Source organism: Salmo salar, chromosome 06 (assembly GCF_965601325.2).
Source record: "Salmo salar chromosome 06, fSalSal1, whole genome shotgun sequence".
Taxonomy (NCBI): domain Eukaryota; kingdom Metazoa; phylum Chordata; class Actinopteri; order Salmoniformes; family Salmonidae; genus Salmo; species Salmo salar.
In genome coordinates this window covers 21,650,437-21,667,500 of record NC_138296.1, presented here as the reverse complement: position 1 = coordinate 21,667,500, position 17,064 = coordinate 21,650,437, and the positions used below count along the sequence as shown (strand labels likewise).

Sequence of the window (17,064 nt, the reverse complement as noted above, 5' to 3'; positions counted from 1 at the left end):
AAAGAATAGATGTTTTGTTTTCGAAATGATAGTTTCCAGATTTTACCATATTAATGACCTAAGGCTCGTATTTCTGTGTGTTATTATATTATAATTAAGTCTATGATTTGATATTTGATAGAGCAGTCTGACTGAGCGGTGGTAGGCAGCAGCACGCTCGTAAGCATTCATTCAAACAGCACTTTCCTGTGTTTGCCAGCAGCTCTTCGCTGTGCTTCAAGCATTGGGCTGTTTATGACTTCAAGCCTATCAACTCCCGAGATTAGGCTGGCAATACTATAGTGCCTATAAGAACATCCAATAGTCAAAGGTATATGAAATACAAATGGTATAGAGAGAAATAGTCCTATAATTCCTATAATAACTACAACCTAAAACTTCTTACCTGGGAATATTGAAGACTCATGTTAAAAGGAACCACCAGCTTTCATATGTTCTCATGTTCTGAGCAAGGAACTTAAACCTTAGCTTTTTTACATGACACATATTGCACTTTTACTTTCTTCTCCAACACTTTGTTTTTGCATTATTTAAACCAAATTGAACATGTTTCATTATTTATTTGAGCCTAAATAGATTTTATTGATATATCATATTAAGTTAAAATTAAAAGTGTTCATTCAGTATTGTTCTAATTGTCATTATTACAAATATATATATGCAAATCGGCCGATTAATCGGCATCGGTTTTTTTTGGTCTTCCAATAATCGGTATCGCCGCTGAAAAATTATAATCGGTCGACCTCTAATGTGTATAGCCGCTGTATACAAATACAACCTTGAGCATGCACACACTAGAACCCCCCCCCCCCCACACACACACACCCTGACTGTATTAGGCAGAGTCACTCCCTTAGGGAACAAAGCCAGCGGGGGACAGAGAGCGAGGGAACAACTTCAGCAGCACACACACACAAGCGGCAGCAGTATAATCAATTCAGTATCAAGATATCGCTAACAATTTGTCACGCCTTCTAGCCTCACACACCGCTACAAAACGCCAGTCCTGTCATCGCTATCCACACAGACATCTCCATCAAATACCAATGCATACAGTGAAGAACATGTACACAAAGAACTAGCTTATTAGCTAAATCTCCCCAAATCAGAATCCATCCCCTTTAGCCTTCACGTCATACAGACACTAATACACAGACCTCTCTTCTCAAAGCAACTCAACTCATAAACACAGTCACTCGCTGTAGTCAAACTATTCAGTATTCTTTCCTTGCTACAGTGTTATCCATATAGCAGAGATAGTCGGCGGTGGTAGGGGTTAAAACGTAAACCCAGAGTATTTACCATGCCGTGGAGGGCCCCTAGCCAGGCCTGTGTAGTGTCCCTCAGCTGGGCCCCTGGGAAGTGCTGCTCGTCATGTGTGTGTCAACACAGTCCTAAAGCTACTGTACCATCACACACACGCCACCATCACTGTTGACATCACGGTCCATGGCCATGCTGACAAGGCCAACAGAGTGTGTGTGTGTTCGAGAGCAAGCGAGTGTGAGTGTGTGTATGTGTGTGTGTGTGAGCAAGAGAGAGAGAGCGAGAGAAAGTGTGTATGTGTAAGAGAGAGTGTGTGTGTGTGTGTGGTCGCAGTATCCCAGAAGCAGCAGCAGCAGACGTCTTGTTCAAGAACCACTGATAATAATCCTGATGAAAACACAGCAAGAAGCTTCCCTCAGCATCGGTCCTCCTGTACTCCTGTTTCTCTCCACTTCTGCTCTCCTCACTCTCTCTCTCACTCTCTCGCTCTCCTCTCTCTCTCTTACTCTCTCTCTCCTCCCTCTCTCTCTCTTCATTTCTGCCTGCGCACAAATTCACATAATCCCGGTTTTCTCATTTCCCGCATCACCATGACAACAGAGCGCAGTAGCATCCCGACCCTCTGGCTGAGGGCTGAAGCAGGAAGCCAGCAGCACACACATACATGCACACAACGTCATTCATCACAACAACACTAGCCACTGTCTATGCAGCAGTGATGTATTCCCATACGAACAAATCCATCCATTCTGTGCCAAACAAAAACAAGTTCTATACTGTACCATGCAGTGTCTCGTCTCTCTGACCCTCTCACACGTCTTTCCCTAGAGGCCAGAGAGTCAAGTCTGGTTTGAAACATGCCCATTGTGTGTGTGTGACTCTGTTACTTGACTAGCCCTGTGCCCCAGACACACACAGAGTCCAATGACACTCAGTGACGCAGGGTGTTGATGACGTCACATCAACAGAGCGCTGTGTGAGCGAAAACATACCTCTTCATTTTGCCCTCTTTCCCCTCATTCCATCTCTCTCTACATACCTGCTCTTCTGTTTTTCATCAGTTAGGCTAGTTAGGCTATATTCTACCATCTAGGTCTAGGCCTCATCTGTTCCATACAGCATCTGCTCTCTCTCTCCCTCCATTCTCTACCCCTTCTTCCTCTCTCCCTTCTTTTTTTCTCTCTGCGTCATTATCACCGGCTGCCTGCCAGAGAGAGAGAAAAAGAGAGAGAGAAAGGACAGAGAGGGGGAGGAGAAGAGGAGAGGAGATAGAGGACACGGGTACAGGACTGCCACTACACACACACACACACACACACACACACACACACACACACACACACACACACACACACACACACACACACACACACACACACACACACACACACACACACACACAGACACACAGACACAGTGAAATACATCAACAAAAGGTTGACATTCATACATCACACAACGGTCCTCATTGATTTTCAGAGATTATCTGATGATTAGAGATTCTGGTTGAATATTTGATTTCTATGTATATTTAAAAGGCTGCCAATCAGACTGTGGTGTTATTTTTTATAATATGTTATTAATTCTGATGCTTTAGGGCTAACATGATGTTGAGGAACCTGAAGGCATTGGCCTTTTATCAATTAGATTTGCTCTCCTCTGTCCTCTCCTCCGTCCACTCTCGCCTCCTTTTGAAAAAGGTGAAAGGTAATGAAGGAGAGTGAACATGGAAGGAAAGGCACTTGCTTGAAATGAGACGGTCCTTCTCAACTCTTCTCAACTCCCAAAATAAATGACGTTTCCAGGGGCGGATCACAAAATAAATGACGTTTCCAGGGGCGGATCCCAAAATAAATGACGTTTCCAGGGACGGATCCCAAAATAAATGACGTTTCCAGGGGCGGATCCCAAAACAAATGCCCTTTCCAGGGGCGGATCCCAAAATAAATGACGTTTCCCGGGGCGGATCCCAAAACAAATGCCCTTTCCAGGGGCGGATCCCAAAATAAATGACGTTTCCAGGGGCGGATCCCAAAATAAATGACGTTTCCAGGGGCGGAGCCCAAAATAAATGACGTTTCTAGGGGCGGATCCCAAAACAAATGACGTTTCCAAGGGCGGATCCCAAAACAAATGCCCTTTCCAGGGGCGGATCCCAAAACAAATGACGTTTCCAGGGGCGGATCCCAAAACAAACGACGTTTCCAGGGGCGGATCCCAAAACAAATGCCCTTTCCAGGGGCGGATCCCAAAATAAATGACGTTTCCAGGGGCGGATCCCAAAATAAATGACGTTTCCAGGGGCGGATCCCAAAATAAATTACGTTTACAGGGGCAGATCCCAAAACAAATGCCCTTTCCAGGGGCGGATCCCAAAACAAATGACGTTTCCAGGGGCGGATCCCAAAACAAATGACGTTTCCAGGGGCGGATCCCAAAACAAATGACGTTTCCAGGGGCGGATCCCAAAACAAATGACGTTTCCAGGGGCGGATCCCAAAACAAATGACGTTTCCAGGGGCGGACCCCAAAACAAATGCCCTTTCCAGGGGCGGATCCCAAAATAAATGACCTTTCCAGGGGCGGATCCCAAAACAAATGACGTTTCCAGGGGCGGATCCCAAAACAAATGCCCTTTCCAGGGGCGGATCCCAAAACAAATGACGTTTCCAGGGGCGGATCCCAAAACAAATGCCCTTTCCAGGGGCGGATCCCAAAACAAATGACGTTTCCAGGGGCGGATCCCAAAACAAATGCCCTTTCCAGGGGCGGATCCCAAAATAAATGACGTTTCCAGGGGCGGATCCCAAAACAAATGCCCTTTCCAGGGGCGGATCCCAAAATAAATGACGTTTCCAGGGGCGGATCCCAAAATAAATGACGTTTCCAGGGGCGGATCCCAAAATAAATGACGTTTCCAGGGGCGGATCCCAAAATAAATGACGTTTCCAGGGGCGGATCCCAAAATAAATGACGTTTCCAGGGGCGGATCCCAAAATAAATGACGTTTCCAGGGGCGGATCCCAAAACAAATGACGTTTCCAGGGGCGGATCCCAAAACAAATGACGTTTCCAGGGGCGGATCCCAAAACAAATGACGTTTCCAGGGGCGGATCCCAAAACAAATGCCCTTTCCAGGGGTGGATCCCAAAATAAATGACGTTTCCAGGGGCTGATCCCAAAATAAATGACGTTTCCAGGGGCGGATCCCAAAATAAATGACGTTTCCAGGGGTGGATCCCAAAATAAATGTGTAAAGTGATCAAAACATATGAAGTTAGTTTTATAGATCAAACCATGAGTAGCATATTGTTTTTAAACGTGTGCATGGTTTTCTCTTCCGACAATACATCAACTGATTCAGAGGGGGGTGGCAGATATCAAAACTCTTCTGCCAAAGACTCATAAAGGAGGCTATCGAGGAGTGGAGGACACCCCTCTGTTCGGCCAACTAGTGAATTGACCACATAACAGTTTCTGGGTCACGGAGGAGAGGACGGAGGACATGGGACGGAAGACAGACTTTTACCCAAATGAGAAAACCCCATGGACTGATGTCATGTTTATGTCAGATCTGTCTGTCCAATTAGCTTCTCACCTTAGAAACCATCCTACCAATGAGATGGCTTACCTGTTCACTTCAAAACATACCAACAGAGCAAAACAAACATGCATGATTGTTCACTGTAATGGCATGGCCGTCCATTTTCCAATGTTACAAAGCAGTGTGAAAAGCTGAACAGGCAAGCCAATAAGACGTAATACCTTGTATGGTCTACAATAGCTTTCACCTGTTCAGCTTTTCACCCTGCTTTGTAACATTGGAAAATGAACGGCCATGCCATTACAGAGCCACAATGTGTCAGCTAGCACTGTGTTGGATCTGGTAATTATTAAACACACTTACAGAGCCACAATGGACGCCTAGTGTCAGCTAGCACTGTGTTGGATCTGGTAACTATTAACCTGTTAGGACTAGGGGGCAGTATTGACACGGCCGGATTAAAATCGTACCCGATTTAATCTGGTTACTACTCCTGCCCAGTAACAAGAATATGCATATAATTATTGGCTTTGGATAGAAAACACCCTAACGTTTCTAAAACTGTTTGAATGGTGTCTGTGAGTATAACAAAACTCATATGGCAGGCCAAAACCTGAGAAGATTCCATGCAGGAAGTGGCCTGTCTGACAAGTTGTGTTTCATCTTGGCTCTTTTTATTGAAGACTGAGGATCTTTGCTATAACGTGACACTTCCTACGGCTCCCATAGGCTCTCAGAGCCCTGGAAAAAGCTGAACGATATCGAGGCAGCCTCTGGCTGAAACACATTATCGCTTTTGGCAAGTGGCCGATCAGAGTACTATGGGCTTAGGCGCGTGCCCGAGTCGACCCCATGCTTTATTTTCTTTCGTCTGTTTACCTAACCACAGATTCCCGGTCGGAATATTATCGCTTTTTTATGAGAAAAATGGCATAAAAATTGATTTTAAACAGCGGTTGACATGCTTCGAAGTACGGTAATGGAATATTTAGAAATTTTCTGTCACGAATTGCGCCATGCTCGTCACCCTTATTTACCCTTTCGGATAGTGTCTTGAACGCACGAACAAAACGCCGCTATTTGGATATAACGATGGATTATTTGGGACCAAACCAACATTTGTTATTGAAGTAGAAGTCCTGGGAGTGCATTCTGACGAAGACAGCAAAGGTAATAACATTTTTCTTATAGTAAATCTGACTTTGGTGAGTGCTAAACTTGCTGGGTGTCTAAATAGCTAGCCCTGTGATGCCGGGCTATCTACTGAGAATATTGCAAAATGTGCTTTCACCGAAAAGCTATTTTAAAATCGGACATATCGAGTGCATAGAGGAGTTCTGTATCTATAATTCTTAAAATAATTGTTATGCTTTTTGTGAACGTTTATCGTGAGTAATTTAGTAAATTCACCGGCAGTGTTCGGTGGGAATGCTAGTCACATGCTAGTCACATGCTAATGTAAAAAGCTGTTTTTTGATATAAATATGAACTTGATTGAACAAAACATGCATGTAATGTATAACATAATGTCCTAGGGTTGTCATCTGATGAAGATCATCAAAGGTTAGTGCTACATTTAGCTGTGGTTTGGGTTTATGTGACATTATATGCTAGCTTGAAAAATGGGTGTCTGATTATTTCTGGCTGGGTACTCTGCTGACATAATCTAATGTTTTGCTTTCGTTGTGAAGCCTTTTTGAAATCGGACAGTGTGGTTAGATTAACGAGAGTCTTGTCTTTAAAATGGTGTAAAATAGTAATATGTTTGAGAAATTGAAGTAATAGCATTTCTAAGGTATTTGAATAACGCGCCACAGGATTCCACTGGCTGTTACGTAGGTGGGACGATTTGGTGCCACCTACACTAGAGAGGTTAAACACACTTACAGACTGCCATGCCGTGACGTCCAGCCCCAAGAGAGTGCGAGGAAACCAAAGCAGTATTTGGCCCTGACAACAGCCAGAGATGCGTGGCCCAAGCAGGAGACAGCCGGCTGAACTCTGCTCATCACTTAGAAACCATTACAGAGCCACAATGGACGCCTATTGTCAACTAGCATTGTGTTGTGTTAGTGTCTGTCTGGTAACTGCCTGTCCAGTGGGCTCTGATGTGAGGGGCTGGGGAGTGTTGGGGTTGGTGAGGGGTGTGGGTGTTGATAGGACCTGTCATGTTGATGATGGTGATGTTCAGAGAGTAGGTACTCAACCACAGCCACACCCTGAAACACAGAAACACACACACTAGGGAGCACACACGCATGCCTGTGCATTTACACACACACACACACACACACACACACACACACACACACACACACAGACACAGACACAGACACACACACACACACACACACACACACACACACACACACACACACACACACACACACACACACACACACACACAGAGAGAGAGAGAGCTAGCATGCTAACTGAGCACACACAGAAAGCTAGCATGCTAACAGAGAAAAACACACTTCCGATAGCTGTTGTTATAGCTGTGGGGTAGCTCAGTCCAGCCCAGGACAGGACAATTGAGGATAAAGTGAGTGAGAGGAGACAAAGAGGGATAAACATGGTGACAGCCAGCCAGGGGAAACCAGGGGGATATCTCTCCTGTTAGAGGGAGCTGAGGCCGGGGGGCAAGGGCATTCCTGGAGGACTACAAGGGCTGTCCCTACCTGACCCCTACCCTCTAAAGGACAGTCCCTACCTGACCCCTACCCTCTAAAGGACACTCCCTACCTGACCCCTACCCTCTAAAGGACTGTCTCTGCCTGACCCCTACCCTCTAAAGGACTGTCTCTGCCTGACCCCTACCCTCTAAAGGACTGTACCTGCCTGACCCCTACCCTCTAAAGGACAGTCCCTACCTGACCCTACCTGACCCCTACCCTCTAAAGGACTGTCCCTACCCGACCCCTACCCTCTAAAGGACTGTCCCTGCCTGACCCCTACCCTCTAAAGGACTGTCCCTGCCTGACCCCTACCCTCTAAAGGACAGTCCCTACCTGACCCCTACCCTCTAAAGGACTGTCCCTACCTGACCCCTACCCTCTAAAGGACTGTCCCTACCCGACCCCTACCCTCTAAAGGTCTGTCCCTGCCTGACCCCTACCCTCTAAAGGACTGTCCCTGCCTGACCCCTACCCTCTAAAGGACTGTCCCTACCTGACCCCTACCCTCTAAAGGACTGTCCCTGCCTGACCCCTACCCTCTACAGGACAGTCCCTGCCTGACCCCTACCCTCTAAAGACAGTCCCTGCCTGACCCCTACGCTCTAAAGGACTGTCCCTGCCTGACCCCTACCATCTAAAGGACTGTCCCTACCTGACCCCTACCCTCTAAAGGACTGTCCCTACCTGACCCCTACCCTCTAAAGGACTGTCCCTACCTGACCCCTACCCTCTAAAGGACTGTCCCTACCTGACCCCTACCCTCTAAAGGACTGTCCCTGCCTGACCCCTACCCTCTAAAGGACTGTCTCTGCCTGACCCCTACCCTCTAAAGGACAGTCCCTACCTGACCCTACCTGACCCCTACCCTCTAAAGGACTGTCCCTGCCTGACCCCTACCCTCTACAGGACAGTCCCTGCCTGACCTCTACCCTCTAAAGACTGTCCCTGCCTGACCCCTACCCTCTAAAGGACTGTCCCTAACTGACCCCTACCCTCTAAAGGACTGTCCCTGCCTGACCCCTACCCTCTAAAGGACTGTCCCTGCCTGACCCCTACCCTCTAAAGGACTGTCCCTGCCTGACCCCTACCCTCTAAAGGACTGTCCCTGCCTGACCCCTACCCTCTAAAGGACTGTCCCTACCTGACCCCTACCCTCTAAAAGACAGTCCCTACCTGACCCCTACCCTCTAAAGGACTGTCCCTACCTGACCCCTACCCTCTAAAGGACACTCCCTCCCTGACCCCTACCCTCTAAAGGACTGTCCCTACCTGACCCCTACCCTCTAAAGGACACTCCCTCCCTGACCCCTACCCTCTAAAGGACTGTCCCTACCTGACCCCTACCCTCTAAAGGACTGTCCCTGCATGACCCCTACCCCTAAAGGACTGTCCCTGCCTGACCCCTACCCTCTAAAGGACTGTCCCTACCTGACCCCTACCCTCTAAAAGACAGTCCCTACCTGACCCCTACCATCTAAAGGACTGTCCCTGCCTGACCCCTACCCTCTAAAGGACTGTCCCTGCCTCTCCCCTACCCTCTAAAGGACTGTCCCTACCTGACCCCTACCCTCTAAAGGACTGTCCCTACCTGACCCCTACCCTCTAAAGGACTGTCCCTGCCTGACCCCTACCCTCTAAAGGACTGTCCCTGCCTGACCCCTACCCTCTAAAGGACTGTCTCTGCCTGACCCCTACCCTCTAAAGGACGGTCCCTACCTGACCCCTACCCTCTAAAGGACTGTCCCTGCCTGACCCCTACCCTCTAAAGGACTGTCCCTGCCTCTCCCCTACCCTCTAAAGGACTGTCCCTACCTGACCCCTACCCTCTAAAGGACTGTCCCTACCTGACCCCTACCCTCTAAAAGACAGTCCCTACCTGACCCCTACCCTCTAAAGGACTGTCCCTACCTGACCCCTACCCTCTAAAGGACACTCCCTCCCTGACCCCTACCCTCTAAAGGACTGTCCCTACCTGACCCCTACCCTCTAAAGGACACTCCCTCCCTGACCCCTACCCTCTAAAGGACTGTCCCTACCTGACCCCTACCCTCTAAAGGACTGTCCCTGCCTGATCCCTACCCCTAAAGGACTGTCCCTGCCTGACCCCTACCCTCTAAAGGACTGACCCTACCTGATCCCTACCCTCTAAAGGACTGTCCCTACCTGACCCCTACCCTCTAAAAGACAGTCCCTACCTGACCCCTACCCTCTAAAGGACACTGCCTCCCTGACCCCTACCCTCTAAAGGACTGTCCCTACCTGACCCCTACCCTCTAAAGGACTGTCCCTGCCTGACCCCTACCCTCTAAAGGACTGTCCCTGCCTCTCCCCTACCCTCTAAAGGACTGTCCCTACCTGACCCCTACCCTCTAAAGGACTGTCCCTGCCTGACCCCTACCCTCTAAAGGACTGTCCCTACCTGACCCCTACCCTCTAAAAGACAGTCCCTACCTGACCCCTACCCTCTAAAGGACTGTCTCTACCTGACCCCTACCCTCTAAAGGACTGTCCCTGCCTGACCCCTAACCCCTAAAGGACTTTCCCTGCCTGACCCCTACCCTCTAAAGGACTGTCCCTGCCTGTTCCCTACCCTCTAAAGGACTGTCCCTGCCTGACCCCTACCCTGTAAAGGACTGTCCCTGCCTGACCCCTACCCTCTAAAGGACTGTCCCTACCTGACCCCTACCCTCTAAAGGACTGTCTCTGCCTGACCCCTAACCTCTAAAGGACTGTCCCTGCCTGACCCCTAACCCCTAAAGGACTGTCCCTGCCTGACCTCTACCCTCTAAAGGACTGTCTCTGCCTGACCCCTACCCTCTAAAGGACTGTCCCTACCTGACCCCTACCCTCTAAAGGACACTCCCTACCTGACCCCTACCCTCTAAAGGACTGTCCCTACCTGACCCCTACCCTCTAAAGGACTGTCCCTACCTGACCCCTACCCTCTAAAGGACTGTCCCTACCTGACACCTACCCTCTAAAGGACTGTCCCTGCCTGACCCCTACCCTCTAAAGGACTGTCCCTGCCTGACCCCTACCCTCTAAAGGACTGTCCCTACCTGACCCCTACCCTCTAAAAGACAGTCCCTACCTGACCCCTACCCTCTAAAGGACTGTCCCTACCTGACCCCTACCCTCTAAAGGACACTCCCTCCCTGACCCCTACCCTCTAAAGGACTGTCCCTACCTGACCCCTACCCTCTAAAGGACTGTCCCTGCCTGACCCCTACCCCTAAAGGACTGTCCCTGCCTGACCCCTACCCTCTAAAGGACTGACCCTACCTGATCCCTACCCTCTAAAAGACAGTCCCTACCTGACCCCTACCATCTAAAGGACTGTCCCTGCCTGACCCCTACCCTCTAAAGGACTGTCCCTGCCACTCCCCTACCCTCTAAAGGACTGTCCCTACCTGACCCCTACCCTCTAAAGGACTGTCCCTACCTGACCCCTACCCTCTAAAGGACTGTCCCTGCCTGACCCCTACCCTCTAAAGGACTGTCCCTGCCTGACCCCTACCCTCTAAAGGACTGTCTCTGCCTGACCCCTACCCTCTAAAGGACGGTCCCTACCTGACCCCTACCCTCTAAAGGACTGTCCCTGCCTGACCCCTACCCTCTAAAGGACTGTCCCTGCCTCTCCCCTACCCTCTAAAGGACTGTCCCTACCTGACCCCTACCCTCTAAAGGACTGTCCCTACCTGACCCCTACCCTCTAAAGGACTGTCCCTGCCTGACCCCTACCCTCTAAAGGACTGTCCCTGCCTGACCCTACCCTCTAAAGGACACTCCCTCCCTGACCCCTACCCTCTAAAGGACTGTCCCTACCTGACCCCTACCCTCTAAAGGACTGTCCCTACCTGAACCCTACCCTCTAGAAGACTGTCCCTAACTGACCCCTACCCTCAAAAGGACTGTCCCTGCCTGACCCCTACCCTCTAAAGACTGTCCCTACCTGACCCCTACCCTCTAAAAGACAGTCCCTACCTGACCCCTACCCTCTAAAGGACTGTCCCTACCTGACCCCTACCCTCTAAAGGACACTGCCTCCCTGACCCCTACCCTCTAAAGGACTGTCCCTACCTGACCCCTACCCTCTAAAGGACTGTCCCTGCCTGACCCCTACCCTCTAAAGGACTGTCCCTACCTCTCCCCTACCCTCTAAAGGACTGTCCCTACCTGACCCCTACCCTCTAAAGGACTGTCCCTGCCTGACCCCTACCCTCTAAAGGACTGTCCCTACCTGACCCCTACCCTCTAAAAGACAGTCCCTACCTGACCCCTACCCTCTAAAGGACTGTCCCTACCTGACCCCTACCCTCTAAAGGACTGTCCCTGCCTGACCCCTAACCCCTAAAGGACTTTCCCTGCCTGACCCCTACCCTCTAAAGGACTGTCCCTGCCTGTTCCCTACCCTCTAAAGGACTGTCCCTGCCTGACCCCTACCCTGTAAAGGACTGTCCCTGCCTGACCCCTACCCTCTAAAGGACTGTCCCTACCTGACCCCTACCCTCTAAAGGACTGTCTCTGCCTGACCCCTAACCTCTAAAGGACTGTCCCTGCCTGACCCCTAACCCCTAAAGGACTGTCCCTGCCTGACCTCTACCCTCTAAAGGACTGTCTCTGCCTGACCCCTACCCTGTAAAGGACTGTCCCTACCTGACCCCTACCCTCTAAAGGACACTCCCTACCTGACCCCTACCCTCTAAAGGACTGTCCCTACCTGACCCCTACCCTCTAAAGGACTGTCCCTACCTGACCCCTACCCTCTAAAGGACTGTCCCTACCTGACACCTACCCTCTAAAGGACTGTCCCTGCCTGACCCCTACCCTCTAAAGGACTGTCCCTGCCTGACCCCTACCCTCTAAAGGACTGTCCCTACCTGACCCCTACCCTCTAAAAGACAGTCCCTACCTGACCCCTACCCTCTAAAGGACTGTCCCTACCTGACCCCTACCCTCTAAAGGACACTCCCTCCCTGACCCCTACCCTCTAAAGGACTGTCCCTACCTGACCCCTACCCTCTAAAGGACTGTCCCTGCCTGACCCCTACCCTCTAAAGGACTGTCCCTGCCTGACCCCTACCCTCTAAAGGACTGTCCCTACCTGACCCCTACCCTCTAAAAGACAGTCCCTACCTGACCCCTACCATCTAAAGGACACTCCCTCCCTGACCCCTACCCTCTAAAGGACTGTCCCTGCCTCTCCCCTACCCTCTAAAGGACTGTCCCTACCTGACCCCTACCCTCTAAAGGACTGTCCCTGCCTGACCCCTACCCTCTAAAGGACTGTCGCTACCTGACCCCTACCCTCTAAAAGACAGTCCCTACCTGACCCCTACCCTCTAAAGGACTGTCCCTACCTGACCCCTACCCTCTAAAGGACACTCCCTCCCTGACCCCTACCCTCTAAAGGACTGTCCCTACTTGCCCCCTACCCTCTAAAGGACTGTCCCTGCCTGACCCCTACCCTCTAAAGGACTGTCCCTGCCTGACCCCTACCCTCTAAAGGACTGTCCCTACCTGACCCCTACCCTCTAAAAGACAGTCCCTACCTGACCCCTACCATCTAAAGGACTGTCCCTGCCTGACCCCTACCCTCTAAAGGACTGTCCCTGCCTCTCCCCTACCCTCTAAAGGACTGTCCCTACCTGACCCCTACCCTCTAAAGGACTGTTCCTACCTGACCTCTACCCTCTAAAGGACTGTCCCTGCCTGACCCCTACCCTCTAAAGGACTGTCCCTGCCTGACCCCTACCCTCTAAAGGACTGTCTCTGCCTGACCCCTACCCTCTAAAGGACAGTCCCTACCTGACCCCTACCCTCTAAAGGACTGTCCCTGCCTGACCCCTACCCTCTAAAGGACTGTCCCTACCTGACCCCTACCCTCTAAAAGACAGTCCCTACCTGACCCCTACCCTCTAAAGGACTGTCCCTACCTGACCCCTACCCTCTAAAGGACACTCCCTCCCTGACCCCTACCCTCTAAAGGACTGTCCCTACCTGACCCCTACCCTCTAAAGGACTGTCCCTGCCTGACCCCTACCCTCTAAAGGACTGTCCCTGCCTGACCCCTACCCTCTAAAGGACTGTCCCTACCTGACCCCTACCCTCTAAAAGACAGTCCCTAACTGACCCCTACCCTCTAAAGGACTGTCCCTGCCTGACCCCTACCCTCTAAAGGACTGTCCCTACCTGACCCCTACCCTCTAAAGGACACTCCCTCCCTGACCCCTACCCTCTAAAGGACTGTCCCTACCTGACCCCTACCCTCTAAAGGACTGTCCCTGCCTGACCCCTACCCCTAAAGGACTGTCCCTGCCTGACCCCTACCCTCTAAAGGACTGTCCCTACCTGACCCCTACCCTCTAAAAGACAGTCCCTACCTGACCCCTACCATCTAAAGGACTGTCCCTGCCTGACCCCTACCCTCTAAAGGACTGTCCCTGCCTCTCCCCTACCCTCTAAAGGACTGTCCCTACCTGACCCCTACCCTCTAAAGGACTGTCCCTACCTGACCCCTACCCTCTAAAGGACTGTCCCTGCCTGACCCCTACCCTCTAAAGGACTGTCCCTGCCTGACCCCTACCCTCTAAAGGACTGTCCCTACCTGACCCCTACCCTCTAAAGGACACTCCCTCCCTGACCCCTACCCTCTAAAGGACTGTCCCTGCCTGACCCCTACCCTCTAAAGGACTGTCCCTGCCTGACCCTACCCTCTAAAGGACACTCCCTCCCTGACCCCTACCCTCTAAAGGACTGTCCCTACCTGACCCCTACCCTCTAAAGGACTGTCCCTACCTGAACCCTACCCTCTAGAAGACTGTCCCTAACTGACCCCTACCCTCAAAAGGACTGTCCCTGCCTGACCCCTACCCTCTAAAGACTGTCCCTACCTGACCCCTACCCTCTAAAAGACAGTCCCTACCTGACCCCTACCCTCTAAAGGACTGTCCCTACCTGACCCCTACCCTCTAAAGGACACTGCCTCCCTGACCCCTACCCTCTAAAGGACTGTCCCTACCTGACCCCTACCCTCTAAAGGACTGTCCCTGCCTGACCCCTACCCTCTAAAGGACTGTCCCTGCCTCTCCCCTACCCTCTAAAGGACTGTCCCTACCTGACCCCTACCCTCTAAAGGACTGTCCCTGCCTGACCCCTACCCTCTAAAGGACTGTCCCTACCTGACCCCTACCCTCTAAAAGACAGTCCCTACCTGACCCCTACCCTCTAAAGGACTGTCCCTACCTGACCCCTACCCTCTAAAGGACTGTCCCTGCCTGACCCCTAACCCCTAAAGGACTTTCCCTGCCTGACCCCTACCCTCTAAAGGACTGTCCCTGCCTGTTCCCTACCCTCTAAAGGACTGTCCCTGCCTGACCCCTACCCTGTAAAGGACTGTCCCTGCCTGACCCCTACCCTCTAAAGGACTGTCCCTACCTGACCCCTACCCTCTAAAGGACTGTCTCTGCCTGACCCCTAACCTCTAAAGGACTGTCCCTGCCTGACCCCTAACCCCTAAAGGACTGTCCCTGCCTGACCTCTACCCTCTAAAGGACTGTCTCTGCCTGACCCCTACCCTCTAAAGGACTGTCCCTACCTGACCCCTACCCTCTAAAGGACACTCCCTACCTGACCCCTACCCTCTAAAGGACTGTCCCTACCTGACCGCTACCCTCTAAAGGACTGTCCCTACCTGACCCCTACCCTCTAAAGGACTGTCCCTACCTGACACCTACCCTCTAAAGGACTGTCCCTGCCTGACCCCTACCCTCTAAAGGACTGTCCCTGCCTGACCCCTACCCTCTAAAGGACTGTCCCTACCTGACCCCTACCCTCTAAAAGACAGTCCCTACCTGACCCCTACCCTCTAAAGGACTGTCCCTACCTGACCCCTACCCTCTAAAGGACACTCCCTCCCTGACCCCTACCCTCTAAAGGACTGTCCCTACCTGACCCCTACCCTCTAAAGGACTGTCCATGCCTGACCCCTACCCTCTAAAGGACTGTCCCTGCCTGACCCCTACCCTCTAAAGGACTGTCCCTACCTGACCCCTACCCTCTAAAAGACAGTCCCTACCTGACCCCTACCATCTAAAGGACACTCCCTCCCTGACCCCTACCCTCTAAAGGACTGTCCCTGCCTCTCCCCTACCCTCTAAAGGACTGTCCCTACCTGACCCCTACCCTCTAAAGGACTGTCCCTGCCTGACCCCTACCCTCTAAAGGACTGTCGCTACCTGACCCCTACCCTCTAAAAGACAGTCCCTACCTGACCCCTACCCTCTAAAGGACTGTCCCTACCTGACCCCTACCCTCTAAAGGACACTCCCTCCCTGACCCCTACCCTCTAAAGGACTGTCCCTACTTGACCCCTACCCTCTAAAGGACTGTCCCTGCCTGACCCCTACCCTCTAAAGGACTGTCCCTGCCTGACCCCTACCCTCTAAAGGACTGTCCCTACCTGACCCCTACCCTCTAAAAGACAGTCCCTACCTGACCCCTACCATCTAAAGGACTGTCCCTGCCTGACCCCTACCCTCTAAAGGACTGTCCCTGCCTCTCCCCTACCCTCTAAAGGACTGTCCCTACCTGACCCCTACCCTCTAAAGGACTGTCCCTACCTGACCTCTACCCTCTAAAGGACTGTCCCTGCCTGACCCCTACCCTCTAAAGGACTGTCCCTGCCTGACCCCTACCCTCTAAAGGACTGTCTCTGCCTGACCCCTACCCTCTAAAGGACAGTCCCTACCTGACCCCTACCCTCTAAAGGACTGTCCCTGCCTGACCCCTACCCTCTAAAGGACTGTCCCTACCTGACCCCTACCCTCTAAAAGACAGTCCCTACCTGACCCCTACCCTCTAAAGGACTGTCCCTACCTGACCCCTACCCTCTAAAGGACACTCCCTCCCTGACCCCTACCCTCTAAAGGACTGTCCCTACCTGACCCCTACCCTCTAAAGGACTGTCCCTGCCTGACCCCTACCCTCTAAAGGACTGTCCCTGCCTGACCCCTACCCTCTAAAGGACTGTCCCTGCCTGACCCCTACCCTCTAAAGGACTGTCCCTACCTGACCCCTACCCTCTAAAAGACAGTCCCTAACTGACCCCTACCCTCTAAAGGACTGTCCCTGCCTGACCCCTACCCTCTAAAGGACTGTCCCTACCTGACCCCTACCCTCTAAAAGACAGTCCCTACCTGACCCCTACCATCTAAAGGACTGTCCCTGCCTGACCCCTACCCTCTAAAGGACTGTCCCTGCCTCTCCCCTACCCTCTAAAGGACTGTCCCTACCTGACCCCTACCCTCTAAAGGACTGTCTCTGCCTGACCCCTACCCTCTAAAGGACAGTCCCTACCTGACCCCTACCCTCTAAAGGACTGTCCCTGCCTGACCCCTACCCTCTAAAGGACTGTCTCTGCCTGACCCCTACCCTCTAAAGGACTGTCTCTGCCTGACCCCTACCCTCTAAAGGACAGTCCCTACCTGACCCCTACCCTCTAAAGGACTGTCCCTGCCTGACCCCTACCCTCTAAAGGACTGTCCCTACCTGACCTCTACCCTCTAAAGGACTGTC

General features: G+C 51.8%; 1 long non-coding RNA gene across 2 annotated transcripts in view; it reads right to left on the bottom strand.

Moving 5' to 3' along the window:
- Positions 1 to 17,064, bottom strand: part of LOC106606484 (cAMP-dependent protein kinase type I-beta regulatory subunit) — a 228,044-nt gene that overhangs the window by 184,872 nt on the left and 26,108 nt on the right. Inside the window, exon 1 of one of the 2 annotated variants that reach the window (XR_006770162.2) lies at positions 1,303 to 1,772. The exons of the other annotated variant lie outside the window; for it this stretch is intronic. This is a non-coding gene — a long non-coding RNA (cAMP-dependent protein kinase type I-beta regulatory subunit). Of the gene's footprint in view, positions 1 to 1,302; positions 1,773 to 17,064 lie in introns of those variants that run through there. 2 annotated transcript variants of the gene reach the window in all.